The 27,981-nt window shown below is 44.7% G+C and overlaps 1 long non-coding RNA gene across 2 annotated transcripts in view; it reads right to left on the bottom strand.

Annotated features, from left to right (window-relative positions):
* LOC139275753 (uncharacterized) overlaps positions 1-27,981 on the bottom strand; it is a 165,535-nt gene that overhangs the window by 122,399 nt on the left and 15,155 nt on the right. For both annotated transcript variants that reach the window (XR_011595748.1, XR_011595749.1), the window contains exons 2-3: positions 5,811-5,869; positions 3,411-3,518 (exon numbers count right to left, since the gene is read on the bottom strand). This is a non-coding gene — a long non-coding RNA (uncharacterized lncRNA). The remainder of the gene's footprint in view (positions 1-3,410; positions 3,519-5,810; positions 5,870-27,981) is intronic.

The raw sequence follows: 27,981 nt of genomic DNA, 5'->3' as shown, positions 1-27,981 counted from the left end.
CCCAGGAATCAAGCTAGGGAACCTTCGTTGCACCGCCTCCAAGTGAAGTATATCCTTCCTGAGATAAGGAGACCAAAGCAGTGCACAGTACTCCAGGTATGGTCTCACCAAGGCCCTGTATAACTGTAACAAGACTTCACTACTCTTATACTCCAACCCCTTTGCAATAAAGGCCAACATGCCATCTGCCTTCCTTATTGCTTGTTGTACCTGCAAGCTAGCTTTCTGTGTTTCTTGCACAAGGATACCCAAATCTCTCTGAACACCAACATTTTTAAGTTTCTCACATTTAAAAAATATTCTGTTTTTCTATTCTTCCTATCAAAGTGAATAACCTCACATTTCCCCACACTAAGGGCCCAAGTTTCCACACGATAAAAAACGGGCGCCCCTTTTTCGCGCCTAAAACGGCGCCTAAAAAATACTCACGATTCTGTAGCGTTCTGCAGCTCCTTGTCTGCCTGGCGCGGCGCCCAGGGGGGCGGAGCCTACACTCGCGGCGATTTTGTAAGTGGGAGGGAGCGGGTACTATTTAAATTCGTTTTTTTCCTGCCGGCAACGCTGCACATGCGCGCTGGAGCATTCGCACATGCTCAGTGTGAAAAAAACATTAGCACTCGGCCATTTTTGTAGTTTTTTGTAGCTGTTGAATTTTTGAACATTTTTTAATAAAAGCACATTGCCATCAGCACATCAGCACTTGCAACCTTCTCACTGTCTCCTTCCCCCCCCCGCGGGAAGAACGGGCGCCTCCACCCTCCCCCCCGCGGGAAAGAACGGGCGCCTCCTCCCCCCCCCCGCGGGAAGAACGGGCGCCTCCTCCCCCCCCCCCGCGGGAAGAACGGGCGCCTCCACCTCCCCCCCCCCCCCCCCGCGGGAAAGAACGGGCGCCTCCTTCCCCCCCCCCTGCGGGAAGAACGGGCGCCTCCACCTCCCCCCCCCCCCCCCCCCGCGGGAAAGAACGGGCGCCTCCTCCTCCCCCCGCGGGAAGAACGGGCGCCTCAGGCTGACTGCAGCATTCTCCGTGCCTGAAGCACTTTCACACAGGTAGGAAGATGGTTTATTTAATCTTTTCTTTGCTTATAAATTTTTATTCAGGTTGGATTTATTTGTATAATATTTGTAGAAGTATAAATAAGGATTTATTGTAGAATTTAATGACTTCCCTCCCCCCCACCTTGTTCTGGACGTCTAATTTGTAACCTGCGCCTGATTTTTTAATGTGTAGAACAGGTTTTTCCAGTTCTACAAAAATCTTCACTTGCTCCATTCTAACTTAGCTGTGGAAACTTTGAAATCAGGCGTCAGTGGCCGGACACGCCCCCTTTTGAAGAAAAAATTCTGTTCCAAAGTAGAACTGTTCTACCTGACTAGAACTGCAGAAAAAAAAATGTGGAGAATTGCGATTTCTAAGATAGTCCGTTCTCCACCAGTTGCTCCTAAAAATCAGGCGCAAATCATGTGGAAACTTGGGCCCCATGCTCCATCTTACTGTCCACTCACTTAGTCTATCTATATCCCTTTGTGTTCTCCTCACAGCTTACTGTCCCACTTTGTATTATCAGCAAACTTGGATACATTACACACGGTCCCTTCATCTCGGTCATTAATATAGATTGTAAATAGCTGAGGCCCCAGCACTGATAAGGTGCCACATAAAAGGTTATTACACAAGATAAGAGCTCATGGGATTGGAGGTAATGTATTAGCATGGATAGAGGATTGGGTAACGGACAGAAAACTGAAAGTAGGATAAAGGGCTGAGGCGCCTCCATCACTACATCCTGGATCCCCAAACCTTCCTGATTCGCAGTCACACCCTCCTGTCCCTGGCCATTGATTAACTCTAAAGTACTATTGAACCTTAAGGGTGTGAGTGTCTCCTGGAGCAAAGTGTCTAGGTAACTATCCCTCCTTGTTGCATCGCGATGTCTGCAGCTCGTACTCCAGCTCAACAATTCTGAGCCAAATTTCTTTGAGCTGCAGACACTTACTGCAGATGTGGTTGCTAGGAATTGCAATGCTCTCTGCCAACTCCCATAAAACATCACAATATCACAATGGATGCAGACAAAGGCCGTAGAGGTAGGATTGTAAAGTTTACAGACAGAGTTCTCATTTAGCAATTGGCAAAAACCATGGCTGAAAATATTTATAACCTGTTAGGCCGCATGTGGCATTGTGAAAAGTAGTAGTAAATTATCCTCTAGAGGATCCATGTATTTGTGTGTTAATAAAATGTTGGGTTCCGATGACTATCCCATACCTTTTTCAGCCCTGAGAAAAGATTATTTCAGCACTGAACAAAAAGGTTGAATACATAATAAGCCCACTATGACCTCTATTTTGTTTAGATAAATTAATCTTGTTATTTCATACCTCCCAAATGCAGACTGCATTGAAAAACCCACATGGTAGTACTTTTATTTTTGAGCTAGAATTTTGATGTAGATGATTTTTTTCTCACGTAGCCTTTGCCTTGTATTTCTTTTTAGTAACTAGGAAAGAATACTTTCTGTATTAATAGGGAATAAAAAACTTAATTTCATGTTTCATATTGATATCATAATACTACACAGTAACACAAAAATTAACATTACTAATGGAAAGACTATGTAATGGATTTTCTCAGGGTGGGTGTGAGATAATTTATCAATGTTGACGTCAGTAGAAAACACAGTACTTCCTCACGGTTTGACTTTCACTGTGAATCTGCACTGTGAAGATTGATGCTTTCCTTCCTCGATAGTGTCTCTCTCCATCTCCCTTATTACTCACATGTTACATGGAAGTTGATGAATGTGGAAATGAGCTGACCCACAAAATTGTAGCCAAACCTACTCTGCAGGTGCAACACATGACTCATTGGCGCAAATCGGTGCAACTCACTGCGTGGAATTTCTGGGTTTTCATGTCACATTAAGAACAGGTTGATGTTGCAGGTGCATGCCCACCAGGAACTGGATTGAGATTCCCCAAAATCATTTCCAAAAGGACTCTCACAACCAGCAGGTAAAGGGAACTATTATACCCATCAGTCTAAGCTGGTCTTGATGCCAGGTCGCAGAAGGAAATGATCAGTGCCCAACCCATTGCAACATCAACTCCCATTACTTTGCTATTTTATATTTGTACTGCACCAGGGTACTGAAGCACCATATTAGCTGTAACATGCCAATGAAATAGTGGACTTCTTGTATTAGCAGCTTAAAAAGGAATAACAAACTGGTTGTGTTTTTACTTTATTAAATGTTGATTTTATAGTGTGTGGATCAGATCTATCTGGTCTGGGACCTTTACAGGAGATCCATTTAATTTCCATGATGGTCTAACAGTTTTGCTTCTGGTCTGTCTGATCTGACCTCCAGTGCAGTCTATGGGACTAGATACTGAGAAACCAAGATAGTTACCTCATTATGACTTGATACCGGTTCTCCCCATCTCCCCTTGTTCACCATTACTTTTATTTTTCGATTTAGGATTGAGACCACTTGAATTTCAGACAGTCCTATCCAAACCTGAAGACCAAAAGATATACATGGGTAGAGTTTTCGCTGCTTTCCACTAGTTTTATCAATGCCACCCGGGTGAAATCGGCTGAACCAGCGCAAAAGATCAGGGAATTTTAAATATAAGTAACGTCGTGCATAAATCAAGTTTCCACAATCCTGCTTGTTGGTTTAAAAATCATTTCGCCCAAAGCTGGTGTTGCCTAAAACTGACCGAGCGCCAGATCAAAATAACGAGGAAGGCAAGTTTGTAGCCGCTTGAGGAGACTCTTCAAATTGTATTTGTTTTCTTAGGCGCACAGGCACTAGTAGGCATGTTTTAAAAGTTTATACAAGTAAATTACATATTTTTAATAAGAAATGAAACTAGTAAATGGTTCAGTATAGTTTTGTTAAGTAATTTTCAGTGATTTAAAATCAGGTTATTCACTAGTGGAGGATTAGACATGCTTATTAAAATTCCTTATTTTTTGTGAAAAAAACATTTTCTAGTGTACTAATAAAACTGGACAAGGTTATCACTCTTAAATATAACAATGAATATCTTTTAATGCAAAGAAAAAAAAAATATTTTCTATTATGATGACCAATTGTACTGGTTCATGGAAGATTTTACATTTGTAACTATCCAAATGAGTTTTAGTTGGAAACTTGCACTGTAACCTAATCAGCACAATTCCAATTTTAATTTGTGCCCAATTTCCTAACTGTACCCAAGGCGGAAACTTAACCCCACAGTGTGCAAACTGAAACCAACGTAAACTAATCTAAGCTAAGGTGTAACATGACATCTACTTCCCTAGTTAAGATAGCCACCCCTATTTTAATAAGTTATTTTCAAAAAACGCATATTTCAGTCTTGATGCTATGTGTGTTTTTAAAAGTAAGAAAGGAATTTATAATAACATGGCAATAAAGGGAATTTAAGTTCATTCAGATGGCGGGTGTGGGTTTTATTTGATAGTTATACTTGCGTCAATGGGACTCTTTCCCCACTGCCTCCCAAAGGAGGGATCAATCATTTTAAAGCTGCAGAAACATTTATCCACTAAACAAAATAACAAGATTTTGATATATTTATAGTTTATTCAGAGATCCCTTTGAGGTAAGAAACATTCTTTGGTTCAATAGAACCTATTATATGAGACTCAGATGTTATATGATAAAAAACATGTGCACAGTTTAAAAATGACAAACGGCAGTTAAGCATCCAAGAAATGAGAGGTAAGAATGAAATCAGGTTTTGGAGCTTACAAATGCTTTGGAAAGAAAACTTGTGATGTTCTCTATGGTTACATTCACACAGCAGCCAGGAATTGCTAGCCAATTGAAAGCGTCCCATTTCAATGGTTGAAAGACGTACAATATTGGAATGCATTACTGGCTCAGTTGATAAATGTATTGCTCAGCCTGGGACATAGCCCTCCTAAACCAAACAGGTTCCCAGTTCAATCCTTGTCCTATACTGAACTTGGGACACTTTGCCATTTTTTTTGTAGGAATAGTGGTCTGAAAATTTACATTCAGGCCTAATTAAAAGTGATCTTCTATTTTAGTATGACTCCAAGTCTGTTAATGGGGAAATTATTTTGGCATCAGAACAGAGACAGTTATTTTCCATCTGACCTTTTCTCTACTGAGATTTGTAGCCAATGATGACTGAGACATAGAGTGCTTCTACTCTCAATTCAGAATCCATTACTGACCAACTCAACTCCTTCTTCGAATCCTACCAGCACTCAAAGGAGTAGGTAAAAAGTAGGATTTGATGTATATTCTTCCATTATAGTTAGATGCAGAATTGACAATTATCGCAGTTAACATCTGTAAGTAATGCAGTCATTTTTTTCAGAGATTGAAGTTACAGAAGTCATACCAGGTTTAAAAAAAAAGAGCTTTGAAGTTCAATACATTGGGGGTAATTTTAAACTAATTCGGCGGACGGGAAAGAGGCGGGGTTGGGGCAGCCATCCATTTTATACATTCCCCAAATTGAAGTTAATGAAGTATAAAATCCAGCCGGATGTAAAATGAGTGACCAACCCAACCCTCTCGATTCTCGATGGGCAGGTAAGGTTAAAATAGGGAATAAAGCGTTATGGGGAGCGGGCAGGAAAATGGACCCGAGTCCATGATTGGATCAGCCATGATCGTATTGAATGGCGGAGCAGGCTCGAGGGGCCATATGGCCTACTCCTGCTCCTATTTATGTTCTTATTAAATGACCCCCTTTGTTTTCAAATACCACCTAACCTTCCTTTTATGTTTTCAAATTTAAAATATATAATTATTTCAGCTTACCTGACAATGGATGCTCTGGTGTTTACCCTTGTCCCTACTGCTTCCAATCCATCCCATCCCTAGTGACAGAAATTGTGGAAACAGGTGATAAGAAAAAAAAAGAAGGCTATCAGTAAGGCAGCAATAATGCTTGCCACTTGATGTTGGGTAGCTGTCATTCTGGGTTGAGTGGTTAGACAGAAATATAGCAGGTTGGGTTGGATATGCCAGAGAGGTTGGATATGTCAGAGAGGTTGGATATGTCAGAGAGGCTGGATATGTCAGAGAGGTTGGATATGTCAGAGAGGTTGGATATGTCAGAGAGGTTGGATATGTCAGAGAGGTTGGATATGTCAGAGAGGTTGGATATGTCAGAGAGGTTGGATATGTCAGAGAGGTTGGATATGTCAGAGAGGCTGGATGTGGCAGAGCAGGGCAGAGCGCCATCCTCCAAAGGGAAAAGAGCGAAAACGAAAAGTAGAAAATAGAGCTGCCAAGTGAATAATCATTGTTAACATGGGCCAATATTCAGCAGAAAGCAATCAAAATTAAAAAAGGTCACGGTAAACTAAAGCATTATGGACCAAAGCACTAAAAGTGAAGAACTTTTGAATGGTATATCTGGTTTTTTTTTTAATTATCTGACGGTTCATTGGATAAAAGGATGGTTCAAACAGAGTTCCAGTATCACAGAAGTACTCTTCACAATGAACAGTTCGATAAACAACCTTGAATGAGATGAATGCAGTAATTGTAACAGTTAAACATGCGATTAAAATCAAGGTTCATTTTTTAAGACAAGATATTAATCGTGCTTATTTTTTTAATCGTTGGACAGCCCTAGTTAGATGACAAATACAATGGTGCTTGGTGCAATGAAAACAAATGTATGAAAACATTCTGGTTGTATGGCGGGGAGAAAAATTTGGTTGGAAGAGTCCATTCATCTCATTCAGATTCAAATGATCTTGAGACTGGATCAAAAGTATGCAATCATAAAAAAACAAGCTTACAGCCAAAGTGAAAATAGATTTTTTCCATAAATACCAGAAAACACAACTGCATCCCTCCCTCTAGGCCATAAGGAAATGGGTGCATGATTTCATTTATTAAAAAAGAATAAAACTGATTCTCTCACAAAAAAATGTCTTTACACTTTACATATACCTACTGACCTGTAGTATTATTTCTGATCTACTCAACAGACTACCAATGAGGTCAGCTGCATTCATCATCATCATCATAGGCGCTCCCTCGAAACGAGGATGACTTGCTTCCACGCTAAAAAAGGCTAAATTCACAGGTGTTCCAATGAAGCACCTAAAATTTCAGGTCCTGAACTACATCCTGAAGGGTGGAAGATGCCTGTGCGTGGATTTTTTTTAACGTGTGGTGGCCGTTGCACACCAACCATTGTCATGTATCTTACATTATTATATATAACTGTATCCTAACATGCTATACATGACTGTAATAAGATATGACCTGTAACCACCAGCATACCTTACCACCAGGGGTGCACTTGCAAGAGACAGGTATATAAGGACAGGTCTCAGGCAAGTGCAGCATTCCAAGGCTGTGAAATAAAGGTGCAGATCCAGAGTGACCTTGACTTTACTACATACCTCGTGTGAATCTGTACTGAGGGGACAGGACTTTACAGCCATCACGCAGGCTTGATAGAGCTGGGTCTTGGTCCAGTGACAAGGATTAACCAAGAGGACTGGAGACCAGCTCTGCTGCACGGACCTAGTGCACACATATCGCAGTATGGGCTGGCCTGTGCTGCCCCTGGCCCCGAACTCACGCCTCAGCAGCACCAACTCATTCTCTCCGCAGCTCAGTTTCATCTTTCACCTCACTCCGGAGCTCCAACAAAAAAATTCCTTTCCGATGCCAAAGACCACAAGCTTTAACGACTCCTAGATATTAACGCCACTCCAATTCTTCATCCCCTTCACATTCTTCTAACCCCATCCCTCCTTCCGATCACTCCTGCCCTCCACCCCATCAGAGACCCACCTCTTGCTCTACATACACATGTATTGGATACTGCTTAGATGCAGTCCCCTTCTCTTGCAAGTCTACCATCATCACCCCTCTCCTTAAATAAAAAACAACCCTTGACTCCCTCCATCCTTGCAAACTACTGCCTCATTTCCAACTTCCTTTTTCTAAAGTCCTGTCCCCTCAGTACAGCTTCACATGAGGCATGTAGTGAAGTCAAGGTCACTCTGGACTTGCACCTTTATTTCACAGCTCTGGAATGCTGCACTTGCCTGAGACCTGTCCTTATATACCTGTCTCTTGCAAGTGCACCCCGGTAGTAAGGTATGCTGGTGGTTACAGGTCATATCTTATTACAGTCATGTATAGCATGTTAGGATACAGTTATATATAATAATGTAAGATACATGACATCACCCTCCCCAAAGGTCTTATTGTCTTTATAGGTTCAGTCTCTCAGGTGGTCTATGCTCTCGCATGGAGCATCTGAGTTGTGGTTCAGTTGTTTGCCTTGGTGTCTGTTTTTCTTTGGGTGTGGTTGCTGGTATCTCGCCTGGGCTGTCTGTTTCGATTGGTGTGATTGTTGTTGACGCGCCTGGGCTGTCTGTTGGGATTGCCTTTTCCTCAGATTGTTCCCTCTGTCTGTCCACCAGGTGTGGTGCGAGTTCCACATTGTAGTCTGCCTCTTGTTCCGCAGTGTTGTTGGTAAATCTGCTTTTGACTTGGTCTGCATGCCTCCGGCAGGTTTTGCCATTGTCCATTTGTACTACCAGTAGCCTGTTTCCTTCCTTGCCCGTTACTATCCCTGCAAGCCATTTGAGACCCCTGCCATAGTTTAGTACAAACACTTTGTCCCCTATCTCATTCCATCTCCCCCTCGAATTTCTGTCATGGTACTCAGTCAGCTTACGGCGCATTGCCTCAACGATTTCGTGCATGTCTGGGAGGATGAATGAGAGCCTTGTTTTTAAAGTCCTTTTTATCAACAGTTGCGCGGGAGGGATCCCAGTCAGTGAGTGCGGACGAGATCTGTATGCCAGCAGCAGTCGCGACAGGCGACCCTGCAGCGTGGGACCTTGGATTTTAAGTTTGCCTTGTTTAACGATTTGCATTGCTCTCTCCGCCTAGCCGTTGGAGGCCGGCTTGAACGGTGCCGTCTTGACATGATTTATGCCGTGGTCAATTATAAAGTCTTGGAATTCTGCGCTGGTGAAGCACGGACCATTGTCACTGACCAATATGTCAGGGATTCCGTGCGTTGCAAACATGGTTGCGAGGCTCTCCACAGTGGTGGAGGTTGTGCTCGAGTTTAAAATGGTGCATTCGATCCACTTTGAAAATGCATCTACAACTACGAGGAACATTTTGCCCATGAATGGGCCCGCATAGTCTACGTGCACCCGCGACCACGATTTGGTGGGCCAGGGGCTCAGTGGAGCTTCCCTGGGGGCATTGCTGAGCTGGGCACAAATGGTGCACCTTCGGACGCAGAGCTCCAAGTCCGCGTTAATACCAGGTCACCAGACGTGGGATCTGGCTATGGCCTTCATGAGAACGATCCCCGGGTGCTCGCGGTGGAGCTCCCGGACAAATGCCTCTCGGCCTCCAGAGGCATGACTACTCGGCTGCCCCACATCAGGCAGTCTGCTTGTAGTGATAGCTCATGCATGCGCCTGTGAAAGGGTTTTAATTCCTTGGGGCAGGCATCGCGAGCCTCTGCCCAGTCACCGGTTAGGACACATCTTTTTACTAAGGATAACGTGGGGTCGCTGGCCGTCCAGGCTCTGATTTGGCGAGCAGTCATGAGCGAACCTGTGGACTCAAAGGCATTGATTGCCATGACTATCTCACAGTCCTGTTCGTCAGACCCTTCCGTGGTCACCAAGGATAGCCTGCTGAGCGCGTCGGTACAGTTGTCTGTGCCTGGTCTGTGCCTTATGGTATAGTCGTAGGACGCCAGCATGAGTGCCCACTGTTGAATTCGCGCCAAGGCGTTGCCATTTATTGCCTTGCTCTCGGATAGGAGGGACGTGAAGGGCTTGTGGTCAGTTTCTAATGTGAACTTGGCTCCGAAAAGGTATTGGTGCATCTTTTTGACACCATACACGCACGCGAGCGCCTCCTTCTCTACCATTCCGTACCCGCGCTCCGCCCGCGAAAGTGACCTGGAGGCATAAGCTATGGGTTCTAATTTGCCCGCACTATTGACATGTTGCAAAATGCACCCGACCCCATACGCTGACGCATCGCATGTGAGAACTAGCTTTTTACCTGGGTCAAAGAAAGTCAAAACACTGTTGGAACACAGAAGGTTGCGTGCCTTATTGAAGGCGAGTTCCTGGGCATCCCCCCAAAACCAATCGCACCCCTTCCTGAGTAGCACGTGGAGAGGCTCCAGCAGCGTGCTTAAGTTCTGCATAAAGTTCCTAAAGTAATTGAGTAGCTCGAGAAAGGCGCGCAGTTCTGAGACATTCCGGGGCCTGGGTGCCTGGCGAATTGCTTCTGTTTTGGACTCTGTTGGGCGGATTCCATCAGTGGCAATCCTTCTGCCCAAAAATTCAACCTCGGGTGCGAGAAACAGGCACTTGGATTTCTTGACTCGTAGGCCTACCCGATCCAACCGCTTTAGTACTTCCTCCAAATTACGGAGATGGGAGTCAGTGTCCCTGCCCGTGATAAGTATGTCATCTTGAAATACAACCGTCCCTGGGATGGACTTGAGCAGACTCTCCATGTTGCGCTGGAATATGGCAGCTGCCGACCTGATGCCGAATGGGCATCGATTGTACATGAAAAGGCCTTGATGTGTGTTGATGGTGGTGAGTAGCTTGGATTCCTCGGTCAATTCTTGCGTCATATACGCAGATGTGAGGTCTAATTTTGAGAAAAGTTTACCTCCAGCCAATGTGGCAAATAAGTCCTCCGGTCTGGGCAGCGGGTACTGGTCCTGTAGGGAGACTCTGTTTATGGTAGATTTGTAGTCCCCACAGATTTGTACAGATCCATCAGGCTTCATGACTGGGACGATGGGACTTGCCCAGTCACGAAATTCCACAGGTGATATAATGCCTTCCCGCAGAAGCCTGTCTAGTTCGTGTTCAATCTTTTCCCTCATCACATAGGGTACAGCTCTGGCCTTGTGATGGACCAGTCTAGCATCCTGTGTGATGTAGATTTTGACTTTGGCCCCTTTGAAAGTGCCCACACCTGGCTGAAAGAGATGTTCAAATCGCTTTATAACTGTTGAGCAGGAGGTCCGTTCCTCTAATGACATGGCATGGACATCATCCCATTTCCAGTTTAGTTTTGCCAGCCAGTTTCTCCCCAGCAGTGCTGGGGGGTCTCCGGGGACAATCCACAGGGGAAGTCGGTTCACTGTCCCTTTGTGTGTGACAGAGAGCATGGCGCTGCCGAGGACTGGTATGATTTCTTTGGTATAGGTCCTTAGTGTGGTGTCGACCCTTGTGAGTTTTGGTCTGTCTCTTTTATGCGGCCACAGTTGTTCAAATTGTTGAGCGCCCATGAGAGATTGACTCGCTCCCGTATCCAGCTCCATGTTGACAGATATCCCGTTGAGTAGGACCCTCATCATTATAGGAGGCGTCCTGTTGTAGGAGCAGCGGCCATTTATCGTGTTGACCCACTGTACATCGGTGTCCCGGGTACTGTCCCCACCATCTTCTGGTCTGCTTTCCGACCCATCCGATTCGTATACCAGCCGAGCTGCCGTTTGTTTGCACATGCGGGCCAAATGCCCTGTATATTCACAATTTCTGCAAACAGCCTGCTGAAATCGACATCCCCTTGATGAGTGCCCACCCCCACACCTCTAGCACAGACCTGTTCCATTGTTCAAAGTGTTCCCAAAGAATGAGCTGCGTCTGGCTGATCTCTCTTGAGCTTCTCTCAGTTTGTAGTTGATTGCTCACATTGTGGGTTGATGAGGTCTGAACGGCCGTTCCTGTGGCCCTTGATGGCTTCTACCTGCTGTCGAGAGCCTGTTCTCCCGGTTTTGTCTGTGTGTGGGGGTAGCAGCTTATTTAGTGCTGTGAACTTCTTGTTTCGATATTTCGTTAGTTGTCGTACCTGCATTGTAAATCAACCTCGTTTCTTCTTCCCCTACCAAGAATATCTGTGCAACCAGTGCTGCTGCCTCTAAGGTCAGGTTCTTGGTCTCTTTGAGCTTTCGGAATATGCTTGCATGGCCTATTCCTTCAATGAAAAAGTCTCTCAGCATTTCTCTCCTCAGTTCATCGGAGAACTCACATAAACTAGCCAACCTCCGAAGTTCCACCACGAAGTTGGGTATGCTCTGGCCCACACAGTGTTTGTAGTTGTAGAACCTGTGTCTGGCCATGTGTAGGCTGCTCGCTGGCTTCAGGTGGTCTCTTACCAGTGTGCTCAATTCTTCAAACGACTTGCTTGCTGGTTTCTCGGGTGCCAACAGATCCCTTCATTAAAGCATATGTTTTCGAGCCACAGCTGGTCAAGAGATGGGCTCTTCTCTTGTTTGCCTTATCGTCGCCTAACCAGTCTTTGGTTACAAACCTTTGCTGGAGCCTTTCTATAAAGTCCTCCCAATTGTCTCCCGCATTTTCATCTGATCCGTTGTTCACCATTCTGTGGATTCTGTAATCCGTAACTCGTCGCCACTGTAAAGTCCTGTCCCCTCAGTACAGAATCACACAAGACATGTAGTGAAGTCAAGGTCACTCTGGACCTGCATCTTTATTTCACAGCTCTGGAATGCTGCTCTTGCCTGAGACCTGTCCTTATCTACCTGTCTCGTGCAAGTGCACCCCTGGTGGTAAGGTATGCTGGTGGTTACAGGTCATATCTTATTACAGTCATGTATAGCATGTTAGGATACAGTTATATATAATAATGTAAGATACATGACACCTTTCCTCTCCATAGTCCTTGAACGTGTTATCACCTCCAAAATCCGTGCCCATCAATCCCGTAATTCCATGTTTGAATCCCTCCAATCAGGTTTCCACCCCTGCTACAGTACCAAAACAGCTTTCAAAGTCACAAATGACATCCTTTGTAACTATCCCTCCTCATCCTTCTTGACTTGTCTGCAGCCTTTGACACAGTTGACCACTTCATCCATCTCCAACGCCTCTCCACCATCATCCAGCTGGTAGGGACTGCACCCACCTGGTTCCATTCTTATCTATCTAATCGTAGCCAGAGAATCTAATCATAGCCAGAGAATCACCTGCAACAGCTTCTCTTCCTGCTCCCACATCGTTACCTCTGGTGTACCCCAAGGATCGATCCTTGGCCCCCTCCTATTTCTCAGCTACATGTCAGCGACATCATCTGAAAATACGCATTCCGTTTCCACATGTACATTGATGACACCCAGCACTACCTCATTATCACTTCTCTCGACCCCTCTACGCTATCTAGATTTTCAGACTGCTTGTCCGACATCCAGTTCTGGATGAGCAGAAATTTTCCCCAATTAAATATTGGGAAGACCGAAGCCATTGTTTTCGGTCTCCGCTGCAAACTCCATTCTCTAGCTACTGACTCCATCCCTCTCCCCAACTTATGTCCGAGGCTGAACCATACAGTCTAACTATGGTGTCATATTTGACCCTGAAATGAGCTTTCGACCACATAGCCACAGCATAACAAAGACTGCCTATTTCCACCTCCGTAACATTGCCCGTCTCCGCCCTTGCCTCAGCTCATCCGCTGCTGAAACCCTCATCCATGCCTTGGTTACCTCTAGACTTGACTATTCCAATGCACTCCTGGCTGGCCTTGCACATTTTAACTCTATGTAAACTTGAGTGATCCAAAACTCAGCTGCCCATGTCCTAGCTCGCACCAAGTCCAACTCACCCATCACCCATGTGCTCACTGACCTACAATGGCTCTCTGTTAAGCAACACCTCGATTTCAAAATTTGCATCCTTGTTTTCAAATCCCTCCATTGCCTCATCCCGTCTTATCTCTGTAATCTCCTTCAGCCCAACAATCCCCCCACCCGAGATATCTGCACTCTTCTAATTCTGCCCTCCTCTAATTCTGCCCTCAAGCATCCCTGATTATAATCACTCAAACATTGGTGGCTGTCCCTTCTATTGCTTAGGCCCAAGCTCTGGAATTCCCTGCATAAACTTCTCTGCTTCTCAACCTCTCTTTCCTCCTTTAAGACGTTCCTTAAAACCTACCTCTCTTACCAAGCTTTTGGTCACCTGCCCTAATTTCTCCTTGTGTGGCTCAGTATCAACTTTTTTGTCATACAACACTCCTGTGAAACACTTTGGGACGTTTTACTATGTTAAAGGTGCTATATAAATACAAGTTGTTTAAAAAGCACATGTTAATCATAAGTTCAACAATCCAGTTCAGTCAATTTACTTTGCAAATTCTTTACAGATTGGAACTCTCTTACACTTGCTCTGAATTACACTGCAGTATCTTCCTCTGTCCTCAAGCTTCCACCAAGTCAAATGGCTTGTAAATTGGGCCTTTAAGGGCCAATATGATCATCATAGGCATTCCCTCGAAATCAAGGAAGACATGCTTCCACTCTAAAAGTGAGTTCTCAGGTGACCGAACAGTCCAATACGGAAATTACAGTCTCTGTCGCAGGTGGAACAGACAGTCGTTGAAGGAAAGGTTAGGTGGGACAGATTTGTTGCACACTCCTTCCGCTGCCTGCACTTGGTTTCTGTATGCTCTCGGCGACAAGACTCAAGGTGCTCAGCGTCCTCCCGGATGCTCTTCCTCCAGTTAGGGCAGCCAGGGACTCCCAGGTGTCGATGGGGATGTTGCACTTTATCAAGGAGACTTTGAGGGTATCCTTAAAACGTTTCCTCTGCCCACCTGGGGCTCACTTGCCGTGTAGGAGTTCAGAGTGGAGCGCTTGCCCTGGGAGTCTCATGTCGAGCATGCAAACAGTGTGGCCCACCCAATGGAGTTGGTCGAGTGTGGTCAGTGCTTCGATGCTGGGGATGTTGGCCTGATCAAAAACACTGATGTTGGTGCGTCTGCCCTCCCTGGGGATTTGCAGGATCTTGCGGAAGCATCGCTGGTGGTATTTCTCCAGCGTTTTGAGGTGTTTACTATATATGGTTCACGTCTCTGAGCCATACAGGAGAGCAGGTATCACTACAGCCCTGTAGACCATAAGCTTGGTGGCAGATTTGAGGACCTGATCTTCGAACACTCTCTTCCTCAGGCGGTGTTGGCACATTGGAAGTGGTGTTGAACCTCGTCGTCAATGTCTGCCCTTGCTGATAATAGGCTCCCGGGGTATGGAAAGTGGTCCATGTTGTCCAGGGCCGCGCCGTGGATCTTGATGACTGGGGGGGGCAGTGCTGTGTGGCGGGGTCAGGTTGGTGGAGGACCTTTGCCTTATGGATGTTTAGTGTAAGGCCCATGTTTTCGTACGCCTCGGTGAAGATGTTGATGATGACTTGGAGTTCAGTCTCTGAATGTGCGCAGACGCAAGCGTCATTTGCGTACTGTAGTTCAACGAGAGGTTGGGACGGTCTTGGATCTGGCCTGGAGGCGATGAAGGTTGAACAGGTTCCCAGTGGTTCTATAGTTTAGTTCCACTCCAGTGGGGTGCTTGTTGTTGAGGGCCAACAACTGCATCACTAGCTATCTTCTTTTTAGGCGGTCCCTCATATCAAGGGTGACTTGCTTCCACACCAAAAAGGGATGAGTTCACAGGTGTTTCAATGAAGGACCTGACATTCCAGGTCCCAAACTACATATTGAAGGGTGGAAGATGCCTGTGCGTGGATTTTTTTAACGTGTGGCGGCCGTTGCACACCAGCCACCACACAGGCTTGACAGAGCTGGGTCTTGGTCTAGTGGCAAGGATTAACCAAGATGACTGGAGACCAGCTCTGCTGCACCGACCTAGTGTGCACACATATCACAGTGTGGGCTGGCCCGTGCTGCCCCTGGGCCCCGACCTCATGCCTCTCCTGGGCCCCGATCACGTCGCTCTACTATCTCTTGCCGCTCCTTTGCCCCTACCTCGCTGCTCCTCTGCTGCTTGCCGCCTCTCCTGCTGTACCTCCCTACAGTCCAATCAGCGACCTGGATTTTGGTGACGTCCAATCCAGTCGCTCTTCTCCAAGTCGTCGCCCTCCAGCACCAGCTCACGCTGCTCACTAAAGTGGCCTCCACGCTGTTCCCGGGCCGTCGCAACTCCGCTCCTTTTATGGCCCCGACCTGCGACTGGTGGTTTCTCGCTAGCTATAAAGTACGATTGACTGCGATCAAAAATTAAGAGATGCTGTACACATGCACGTGAACATCAAAAACGCAAATCTCAGTTCTTTTAAACCTACCTCAACAACTTTTGAAATCAAAATGGTCAGTTACATAAAACAAAAGGATCATTCTTGTAACTACTTTTTAATGCAGATAGATAACATTGAATAATTTATTTTTGTTCGCAACAGAAGTACCAAACAATTGAACAAATAAATTATGTTTGTCTCAACACAATGTCACCTAATCAGAAGATAGCTGATAGTAGGCAAAGCACTTTTTTAGACTAGAACATTAGAAAGTCAGAGCTGTACAACAGCACTGTGCAACATTGCACCCCACTCAGCATCCAGAGTCAGAGGAAGACTAATCTGAACCATTTTGGTTCAGTGACTAATCAGAGCCACACTCGCACGGAGGCACTGAACAGAAGTTACAGCATCTCCATCTGTTATGTCGTTAATGACTCCACGAGGTCTAGTATTGTACTTGAGCTGTTGTGGCCTTAGTCCCATTTATTGTAACTCCAGAGTGAGGCACAAGCATGGTGGGCCTTTATACTGGGCCTTGCACGCCTATGTGGGTGATCCTCAAGTCTCCCACCGCAGTGCCCTCTAGTGGTACAGCTTATGTGACTATACAGTTAGTATACATGGTCTACATACATGACACCATCCACAGGAAGTATTAAAAATAATCAGAGGGGAGAATTACTCTGGCATGGAACTTGGTGCTCAATGCAGCCTTAACATGGGCATTACAAATTTCAGATCTGTCCTAGATTTCCTCGCAGGTTTAGCGGCAGCAATCTCTCTCATAAATCGATCCCATGGCTCCCATGTTCAGGACATTACTTTTATTGCCCAATATTTAGTCACATGATAGTGTGACACAGGGTTGGGGGGGGGGGGGGGCGCAACAAAGAAGTCCTCATAGTGTGCACTGGATACTACAATGCCCCACATATTATCATGGTTGGTTCTTCCATCTTCCAGAAGGTGAACTGAAACACACTGGTTTATTTTTCATGTATTATGAACACAACAGAATACAGTTCTGTGAGTTTCAATTTAATCTCTATTATCCTCATAACATCAGAAGTAATAAATTGCACAAACCTAGCCCTCAATACAGGCCAAGCTTCACTTTTATACATCAGCATTTGTTGAACTGACCAGCGACCAGCTTTAACCTTAGGAAGAGTGTGTTCTCCCTTTGTGACGGACTCCATTCCAGATTTCTGCAGGTTGCTTTGTGTCCCAGCTCGAAAGGAAGCCCAAGACGTTACCCATGATCTCCCGCCACCCAACTCCCCAAGCTAGGGATTCGGCTACTGAGCTATTAAACCTGCTATTGCTTTCCTCAGTGGGTGCCCTGGCAGCTACTAACCTCCTGCAAGGAGGCCAATGTGGGGAGAAAGAGAAAGAAAATGGGGAAGCATGTTTTCTTTTAAAATTCATTCTAGGAATATGGGTGTGTCTAGCAAGGCCAGCATTTATTATCCATTCATAGTATCCTCAAGATGGTGGTGGAGGGCCACCTTCTTGACCTGCTGCAGTCCATGTGATGACAGTATTCTCAGTGTTGTTAGATAGGGAGTTCAGGATTTTGACCCAGCGAACATGAGGAACGGCAATATATGTCCAAGTTGGGATGGTGTGCGACTTGGAGGTGATGGTGTTCCCATGTACTCACTGCTTCTAGGTGATGGAGGTTGCGAGTTTGAGAGGTACTATTAAATATGCCTTGGCAATTACCCGCAGTGCACCCTGTAAATAGTACACACTGCAGCCATGATATACTGGTGGTGTAGGGAGTAGATATTTAAGGTGGTGGATGGACTGTTTTATTGAGGTTCGAGTGTTGCTGCAGCTGCAATCATCTAGGCAAGTGAAGAGTATTCCATCACACACCTAACTTGTGCTTTGTAGTTCTATAGGGGCCAGAGAGGCTTTTGAAAGTCAGGGGGTAAGCCACATGCCAGAGAATACCCAGCCTCTGCTCCAAGGCATTGATGTGGACGGTCCAGTCAGTTTCTATCAACAATAACCCCCAGGATGTTGATAGTGGGGGATTTAGTTATGGTAATGCCATTGAATGTCAAGGGGAGGTGGTTAGAGAAAGTCATTGCCTGGTACTTTTGTAGCGCGAATGTTACTTGCCACTTATCAGCCCATGCCTGGATGTTGTCCAGGTCTTACTGCATGCGGCTTACACTCATTTTAAGAGTGGAAGCAAGTCTTCCTCGATTTCGAGAGACTGCCTATGATGATGATGATGATGACTGCATGCGGGGGCATGGACTGGGTCATTATCAGAGGAATTGCATATGGAGTTTAATATTGTGCAATCATCAATGAACAGTCCCACTTCCGACCATGTAATGAAGTAACTGTCAATGTTGAAGCAGCTGAAGTTAGTAAGACCGAGGGCACTGCCCCGAGGAGCTCATGCATGGATTTCCTAGTGCTGAGATGATTGGCCTCAGACAACCACAACAATCTTCCAACCAGTGGAGAGATTTCCCCCTGATCCCCATTGACTTCAGTTTTACGAAGTCTTCGTGGTGCCACTCGTTCAAATGCTGCTTTAATGTCAAAGGCAATCCCACTCACCTCACCTCTGGAATTCAGCCCTTTTGTCCATGTTTGGACCAAGGCTGTAATGAAGTCTGGAACTGATTTAAATCGAAACTGAACATCGGTGAGCATGTGCCACTTGATAGCACTGTGAACAACTCCTTTCATCATTTTGCTGATGATTGGGAGAAGGCTGCTAGGATGGTAAATGGCCAGGTTGGATCTGGTCTGCCTTTTGTGGACAGAATATACCTGGGCAATTTTCCTCTGAATGGTAGTGCAAGGGCTTGAATGATTTGTGTATAATGGCTGGGCATTTGTGTATCATAGAATTCAAGTATTTTTTAAATGTGGTGAGGCTTACTGCCTCGACCATCCTTTCAGGCAGTGAGTTCCAGACTCCCACCACCCTCTGGGTGAAGAAATTTCCCCTCATATCCCCTCTAAACTTCCCCCCCCAATTACTTTAAATCTATGCCCCCCGGTTGTTGATCCCTCTGCCAAGGGAAATAGGTACCTCCTATCCACTCTATCCAAGCCCCTCACAATTTTATACAGCTCAATGAGGTCTCCCCTCAGCCTCCCTTGTTCTAAAGAAAACAGACTCAGCATCTCCAATCTTTCATCATAGTCAAAATTCTCCAGTCCAGGTAGCATTCTTGTAAATCTCCTCTGCACTCTTTCCAGTGTAATCACATCTTTCCTGTAATGTGGTGACCAGAACTACATGCAGTACTCCAGCTGCTGCCTAACCATATACAGTAGACAGCTCGGGGCGCTGGAGAAGTACCACCAGCGCTGCTTCCGCAAGATCCTGCAAATCCACTGGGAGGATAGACGCACCAACATCAGTGTTCTCAATTAGGCCAACATCCCCAGCATCGAAGCACTGACCACACTCGACCAGCACCGTTGAGCAGGCCACATCGTCCATATCCCCAATAAGAGACTCCCAAAGCAAGCACTCTACTCAGAACTGCTACATGGCAAGCAAGCCTGAGGTGGGCAGAGGAAACGTTTCAAGGACACCCTCAAAGCCTCCTTGGTAAAATGCAACATCGCCACCGACACCTGGGAATCCCTGGCCAAAGACTGCCCTAAGTGGAGGAAGAGCATCCGGGAGGGTGCCGAGCACCTCGAGTCTCATCGCCAAGAGCAAACAGAAAACAAGTGCAGGCAGCGGAAGGAGCGTGCGACAAACCAGACTCCCCACCCACCCTTTCCTTCAACGACTGTCTGTCCCACCTGTGACAGAGACTGTAATTCCTATATTGGACTGTTCAGTCACCTAAGAACTCACTTTTAGAGTGGAAGCAAGTCTTCCTCTATTTCGAGGGACTGCCTATGATGATGAAAGGTGAATCATGTTTGCGAATTTATTAGAGTTTTTCGAGGATGTAACTAGCGGGGTAGATAAAGGGGGACCAGAGGATGTAGTATATTTGGATTTCCAAAAAGCATTCAATAAAGGTGTCAGATAAAAGGTTGTTAAGCAAAATAAGGGCACATGGGGTTGGGGGTAAGGTATTAGCATGGATAAAGGATTGGCTAACAGACAGACAACAGTAGGGATGATGGGTCATTTTCAGATTGGCAGGCTGTAACTAGTGAGGTGCCGCAAGGATCAGTACTTGGGCCTCAGCTATTTACAATCTTTATTAATGACTTAGATGAAGGGACCAAGTGCAATGCATTCAAGTTGGCTGACGATACAAAGCTAGGTGGAAAAGTAAGATGTGAGGTGGATGCAAAGAGCCTGCAAAGGGATATAGACAGGTTAAGTGAGTGGGCAATAAGGTGGCAGAATATGGGGAAATGTGAGGTTATTCACTTTGGTATGAAAAATAAAAAAACAAGAGTATTTTTTAACTGGTGAGAAACTATTAAATGTTGGTGATCAGAGAGATGTAGGTGTCCTCATATAAGAAATACAGAGAGTTAGCATGCAGGTACAGAAAGAAATTAGTAAGTTTTTTGATGTCACAGCAGCTCGGACAAGGGATCCCCACTAAACTCAGTTGATTTGAGTTAAGTTCGCGACACAGAGATAGTGATAAAATATAATATAATAGGATTGGGCAGAGTCAACACGGATTTATGAAAGGGAAATCATGTTTGACAAATCTGTTAGCGTTTTTTGAGATTGTAACTAGCATGATAGATAAGGGGGAAACCAGTGGATGTGGTGTATTTGGATTTTCAGAAGGCATTCGATAAGGCGCCACAATAGAGGTTATTAAACAAAATTAGGGCTCATGGGATTGGAGGTAATATACTAGTATGGATTGACAATTGGTGAATGGACTGAAAACAGAGAGTAGGAATAAACGGTTCATTTTCAGGTTGGCAGGCTGTAACTAGTGGGGTACCACAAGGATCAGTGCTTGGCCTCAGCTATTCACAATCTAATCAATGATTTGGATGAGGGACCAAATGTAATACTGTATATCCAAGTTTGCTGATGATATAAAGCTAGGTGGGAATGTAAATTGTGAGGAGGATGTAAAGAGGTTTCAAGGGGATATAGACAGGCTAAGTGAATCATAGATAGAAATTTACAGCACAGGAGGTGGCCATTTGGCCCATCGGCCCATCGTGTCCGCGCCGGCCGACCAAGAGCTATTGTGTATATATTGTGAATATTGTGTATTCCCTTGCCTTGTTAGCCCTCCACCTTACACTTCTCCAGATTGAGTTCCATTTGCCACTGTTCTGCCCACCTGACCAGATTGATTCGTCTGGACACTGGTCCCAACAGAACAGCTCCCTCTTTCCTCAGTACTGGTGTCAATGCCACATGAAGTGAAACCCCTGCCTCCCACACCACTTTTTGAGCCACGCATTTAACCACCTAATCTGTTTGTCCCTATGCCAATTTGCACGTGGCTCAGGTAACATCCTTTGTGACTGACAAAGGTAAACTATCCCTCCTCATCCTTCTCAACCTCTCTGCAGCCTTTGACACAGTTGACCACTCCATCTTCCAGCTGGGTGGGACTGCACTCACCTGATTCCATTCTTATCTATCTAATAATAGCCAGAAAATCACCTCCAATAGCTTCTCTTCCCACTCCGGCATTGTTACCTCTGGTGTCCGTCAAGGATCTATCTTTGGCCCCTTCCTATTTCATAGAATCATATAAATTTACAGCTCGGAAGGAGGCCATTTTGGCCCATCGTGTCCGCACCGGCCGACCAAGAGCTATCCAGCCTAATCCCACTTTCCAGCTCTTGGTCCGTGGTCCTGTAGGTTACAGCACTTTAAGTGCACATCTAAGTATTTTTTTTAAATGCCTCTAACACGTTTTCAGGCAGTGCGTTCCAGACCCCCTCCACCCTCTGGGTGAAGAAATTTCATCTCTAACCTCCTCTAAACCTCCCCCCAATTACTTTAAATTTATGCCCCCTGGTTGTTGACCCCTCCGCCAAGGGAAACAGGTCCTTCCTATCCAATCTATCCAGGCCCCTCATAATTTTATATACCTCAATCAGGTCTCCTCTTAGCCTCCTCTGTTTCAAAGAAAACAGACCCAGCATCTCCAATCTTTCCTCATAGCTAAAATTCTCCAGTCCCGGCAACATTCTTGTAAATCTCCTCTGCACCCTTTCCAGTGCAATCACATATTTCCTGTAATGTGGTGACCAGAACTGCACGCAGTAGTCCAGCTGCAGCCTAACTAGTGTTTTATACAGTTCAAGCATAACCTCTTTGCTCTTAAATTCCCATCATCATGAGTAAGAAATTTGGTTATAGAACCTGCGACATATGTTGTGAAAGAAAATCATCTACAGTGTCCTCAGTTGTCAGTTATTTTCTTTCAACCACAACTAAATGAATCTACCAAACATTTGGTGCAACTTTTAAAATAGCCATGTCCGTGCATGGAAGAAGCAATTCAGCACAATGTACATACAGTATTTTTAAAAATGGACAGTCCATTCAATTTGTTAATTGATCGCTAGGTTGCACATTTTTAAATTACCAAAGTTTAGTCCAATTTCTACCAATTCAGATTTGGAATCTGGTCTTGTCATTCTTCCCTCTCCCAGTTTATCAGGGAGAGAGGTCTTTGTATCATCTATATGGACAGGAATTCAATTCAGACCCCAGTAATTAGTATTTTAATACTATCCAGTTTCTTTACAAATGTAGCCTCTAACTCAAAAAAGTTTGAGATTGTTAATGGGCCGTATAAGCATGTCTGGTCACATTTACAACATTTGCTTCTAATCGTTTCCATGAGAACTGAAAAATAGAAACAGCAAGCTAGAAGGCATTAACCAAATGCTTTCTTGAACACTTTTAGGGATCTATGATTCAGCCTTGGCTCAGTGGGAGCACTCTCATCACTGAATCAGACAGTCATCAGTTCAAGTCCCACTCCAGAGACTTGAGCCCATAATCTGGGCTGATACCAGTGCAGTACTGAGGGAGTGCTGGCCTATCAGAGGTGCCATTTTTCTGATGAGGGGTTAAATCGAGGCCCCCCTGTCTGCCCTCTCAGGTGGACGTAAAAGATCCCATGGCACTATTTGATGAAGAGCGGGGAAGTTCTCCTGGTATCCTGGCCAATATTGATTCTTCAACAGACGTCACTAAAACAGATGAACTGGTCTTTTCTCTCATTACTGTGTACTAATTGGCTTCTGAAGTGGGGCTTTTGAGCTCTGCTATAACTAAAGGGTTAAAAATGGGTCTCGGGACTAAAAAGAGCAAATAGGCTTATGTAGTGGTCAGCTTTCTAAGAGACGATAACGCTAAGAATAACATGTCAGAATGATTAACTGTTGCAAGCCGTGTAACTTGAGGACAATTACAAATAGCCACACTGTTGAACCACAGAAGGCCCAGAGAGGCAGATAAACAGAACAAGGGGTCAGAAGTAACACATTGGAGAAACTCCATCTGGTATGAAACATAGGTGAATGATTGTGTGACGCGAAAGGGAATTAGTCAATCCATAACTGTGCACGCTGGCTTTGGGCCAATTAAACGGTGTAGGGGGATCGTGCACGAGGCTGTCATGATCATTACGTGTATAAAAGATTGCATGGAACTTTGTACCATCGGAGAAGCCTGGCTACAGACAGAGAGCAGGCGGTCTCCCCACCGGTGCAAATAAAGACTACTTGAATCTTCGAACCCAGACCTGGTGTTGAGTGTTTATTTCAAATATTCCACTACAATTGGCGTAATCGGCAGGATCTCAAGCGGACAGTGGACACTGGCAGATGGAAGCCATGTCAAAGGCATGAGTACATTTTAATTACCACGCACTGTTAGGATAAGGACAGAAATCTGTCTGGTGTCAGCTGCCTGAGAGATCCGAATCTGCAGGTCTGGCCGAGACTTCAAGTAGTCAGCGGAAGATCCCAGGTGAAACAATTATGATCGGTTATATAGAAGTGTGTCTGTGTAACGTTACGATTGATAATTAGTATAGGTTGCAAGTAACGGTCCCACTCGTGAGGGGTAAGTAAGGGACGTACCGCTGACAACCAATAGGTTGCAAGTATCTGTCTCACTCAGGACAAGTAAGGAAGGGACGTACCGCTGACAACCAATACCATAGGAAGTGAGAAACCCGAGTGGGGACCAGAGGGGTCTCTGACACAGTACCTAGCAGACAAAAATTGAAAACTAATTGAAATAATGATTAAACAAATTGGAAGCCAGATGACCCACCTGCCGAACAAAGGAAATGCTGGGAGTCGGAAAAGAAACAGAAAGAGGATAAAATCCTTGTTTTAGTCACTCACGCATATTATGAATTAAATAGATGGACTAGACTGTTGACTGAAAAGCGACAAAATAGCGATAAACCGACAGTAGGTGTGATGGCGTCATGACACACAAAAAGGACGACGATATAGATTGGAGGGACAGGCAGAAAGGCAGCTGAGTACAACCAAGACCACGGGTGAATCATACCACCCCCCAATAATTAACAACTGCCAGCAACCCTCATTAATTAGAAACAGTGGGGGTGGTAGGAAAACCCAAAGTCTGTTATAACTGCAACAAAACTTGGATAAAGTGATGTGTGGAATGTGGAGAGAGGGGCAACTTTGTGCTGCAAGAGATAAGGGTCGATGTTAGTTGCTATGGTGACCATTTTTTTTTAAAAAGCAGGAAGGAATTTTTTTTTTAAAAAAGAGATGTTTAGTGGGAATTTAAACCATGAAATTGGAGGCATATAGCAGAGAATAGTGTTTAAACGTATGGCCCTTGTAGGTTTTAAGTAATTGGGGGGAGGCCTGGAACTCACTGCCTGAAAGGGTGGTAGAGGCAGAAACCCTCACCACATTTAAAAGGTACTTGGATGTGCACTTAAGAGTGTACGGGGATCAGAAATTGAAACTGGTTTAAGGAATAATGGATTGTTATGATTCAATATAAAGGAGAAAAGGGATGATCATGTTTCTTTCTTACTGTTCTGGTGTTTTTCTTTGGTGTTTAAAGTTTTTGGGAAAGCATGTTCCTTTGTGTGGCTATGGCTCCTCCCCCTTTTGCAAGTGGCATTGGGAAGTTTAAAATTGGAATTACTGAGGTTAATTAACCTATTAAAAATCATACTTTTATTATGGTCATGATAACATTCTGGTTAGTGTAAATTATGTGGAGAGCCTTTAGTTCTGGACATAAGGCATTTCACATGAATAATTGGCGTGGTTTAAAAAAAAATTCTGAACAATGTGTAACTGGGCAGAAAAGGATAAAATGCTATTTGTGTGCGAAGTTGTTTTTCTGAATGTTTATTTTAAGAGTAAAAGCACAGAGACTTTACAAAAGTAAAAGTTTTTTTTAACTGGAAAGTTAAACTGAAAAGGCTGCATGCTGTGGGACTGAAGTTGACATTGATTGATGGTAAGTGTGTTTGTCAGCTTTCGAAACAAAGGAAGTTAACTCTTTCACAAGCAGCTGTGCACTCTGTTTTAATTCAGTCCGCAACATTTTGAATATTGGAAATGTTCTTAATTTGAAGAGAATATTTGCTCCTGGGGTAGAAGGAATTTTAGGATCATGTTACAAATTAACCCCTCGAGCTCTTAAGCAGAGTCACCAGAGATTGATTCTCTATTTCTTTTGTTTTAAGTAGGTGACCATCGGGAAGGGGTTGTTTACAGGGGTTAGTGGATTGTGCCTGAGGGATCAAATACATCTGGCCTCGAGTAAATCTCAGAGTGGGAGGAGTGGGGGCCAGGTAATGGAACAAAACTATGCCAGGTGGAAGTTTTGAACTTCGATACAAGGGATTGTATAATATTGTTGATAAAGCTAGTCCCGTGGTATATGCAGCCCGGTTACCTAGGAGAATTAAATGATTTTATATTAACCAGATTAAGTTTTTTCAGTTCACCAACAGAGACTGAGACAAGAAGAAATGGTTATGAACATGGGGAGCTGGATTCATTCTCTCCAGGGGGATGAGGAAGAAGGGATGCCTAATGGGATACCCCCACCTAATCAGGTATGATCCAAATGGAAGTGGACAGGAATCAGGAGCTGGAAGAATCTCCTCGGGTCCCAGATCTGGAACCACCTCCTGTCCACAGACATGCCTCGCAAACCCCGCCAATCTCACGAAGTAGTAAGAGACATGTTGTGAATGGTAGAAGTAGGGTCGGCCGAGGGTATAGGGTAGGGCTACATTGTCAGTGGCATGGTAATCATACCATCCATTATATCAATGGGTGCAAGGATGGAAGCACGGTTGTACAAGCAGTAGAGTTCAAAAAAGATTCATCCAAAGGCTCCTTCTCCCATGAATAAATAGATTTGTGAGAAAAACTAATTGTTTGTCATAAACACATCCCAGGACCAACAAATGGGCTAATGGTAATCTCAACTCAGATGATATTGTATCATGATGTGCATCATGAATTGGTACCTGTAATATTGAATCTGACCAAAATGGGACTACCTGGGTGGTGCAAGCCTAAAACAGTGCGACTACATGGGAGAATAATCAAGGGATTTTGGGAGAGGGCCAGTACAACCTGCACTGAATTCAGGGAAAGTAATAAGTATAATCATACTTGACAAGAATGGTACCAACCTGAATTGTCCCATTACGACAGGAACTTTTTGTTTTACCCCAGTCCAAACTGTGAGATTTGGGGCGCGGGTTTCATGAAGTATTTATTTACGTAGGCAAGTAAATATCACTGTAAGAAAGGAGTTAAAAGTGTAACTGCGAAAGAGAAGATATAATGAATCTGGATAGTTAATTGGACCAAGTACAATGGGCATTAAGCGAAATGGGGAACAGACGGTCACAACAGCTAGAGGCTGAGGTGAAACTTATGGTACATATGTTCGAGATTGTCTGACAATGAACCACGAGACGATGTGTGGTTTTTATGTTATCTATTGTCTAACAACAATCGACACACACTATTGGTATGCGGCGGGGGTGGCAACTGTTAACACATTTGACATAGGCAGTATAGACCAAAAAGTTCAAGACTTAGCCCAACATTTGAGAACCCTTTTACTAAAGGGAAATGATCTGACTTCACAGTTGTCAGAAACAGGGGTCGAGGTCGCCAAACAAATGCTGCATGTCGACGAAATCCGAGCACCTCATGCCCAAACTATCAATAAGATAAGTGCGGAACTAAATGATCTCATCCACGAAACACAAAGAACATGTGCAATGCACGGCATATGGTTATTAGGGAACATCCAATACAATGTAAACCAGATGAAACAGGGAAAAATACCCGATTGGATAAGTAATGAGCAGTTGTCCAAATGGACTAAGGACAGTATTACCCTCTGTGATGTTTGTAAGACAACACAAGTGTTCTTGTCCCCAAGTAATTGTATTACCAGAGAATTGAAATTGATAGGTATGGTTATAGCTATCCCACAGATAGAGGGTACGGATGCTGAACATCTGCGGGCAGTACATAACATAGGCGAGATACAAGGCCAACCCTGGGTTCAGCCCCCTTAACTGGTAAAACTCAGTGGTACATACCGATGGTTGCACTCAATATTTGCTTGTGGTAGTGTGCGCACACCCCATGAAAGGAGGGCAACGCACAACGTACGGATTCACTCAGACGGCTAATTGCACACTGGAGATTAGTCCCCTTAGTCATGGAGGGACTGAGATGGCAGCCCGGGATGATGAGACGTACTGCATATCTACCAAAGAAACGAAGTACAAATATGGTCGTGCTGAATGTGCGATCCCACAACCTAATTTCTGTTTTATGCCGAAAGCTATGGTCAAAATAGGCCATTGATACCTATTCCAACAAAAAAGGAACATGTCGAGAACATCACTTTAAACAACCTGAGATAGGATGATGAAATGGAACAATACGAGGTACCAATTTGA

This window comes from Pristiophorus japonicus, chromosome 11 (assembly GCF_044704955.1).
Source record: "Pristiophorus japonicus isolate sPriJap1 chromosome 11, sPriJap1.hap1, whole genome shotgun sequence".
NCBI classification, from domain to species: Eukaryota; Metazoa; Chordata; class Chondrichthyes; family Pristiophoridae; genus Pristiophorus; species Pristiophorus japonicus.
The sequence above is the reverse complement of the archived record's forward strand: the minus strand, read 5'-3'. Positions and strand labels throughout refer to the sequence as shown.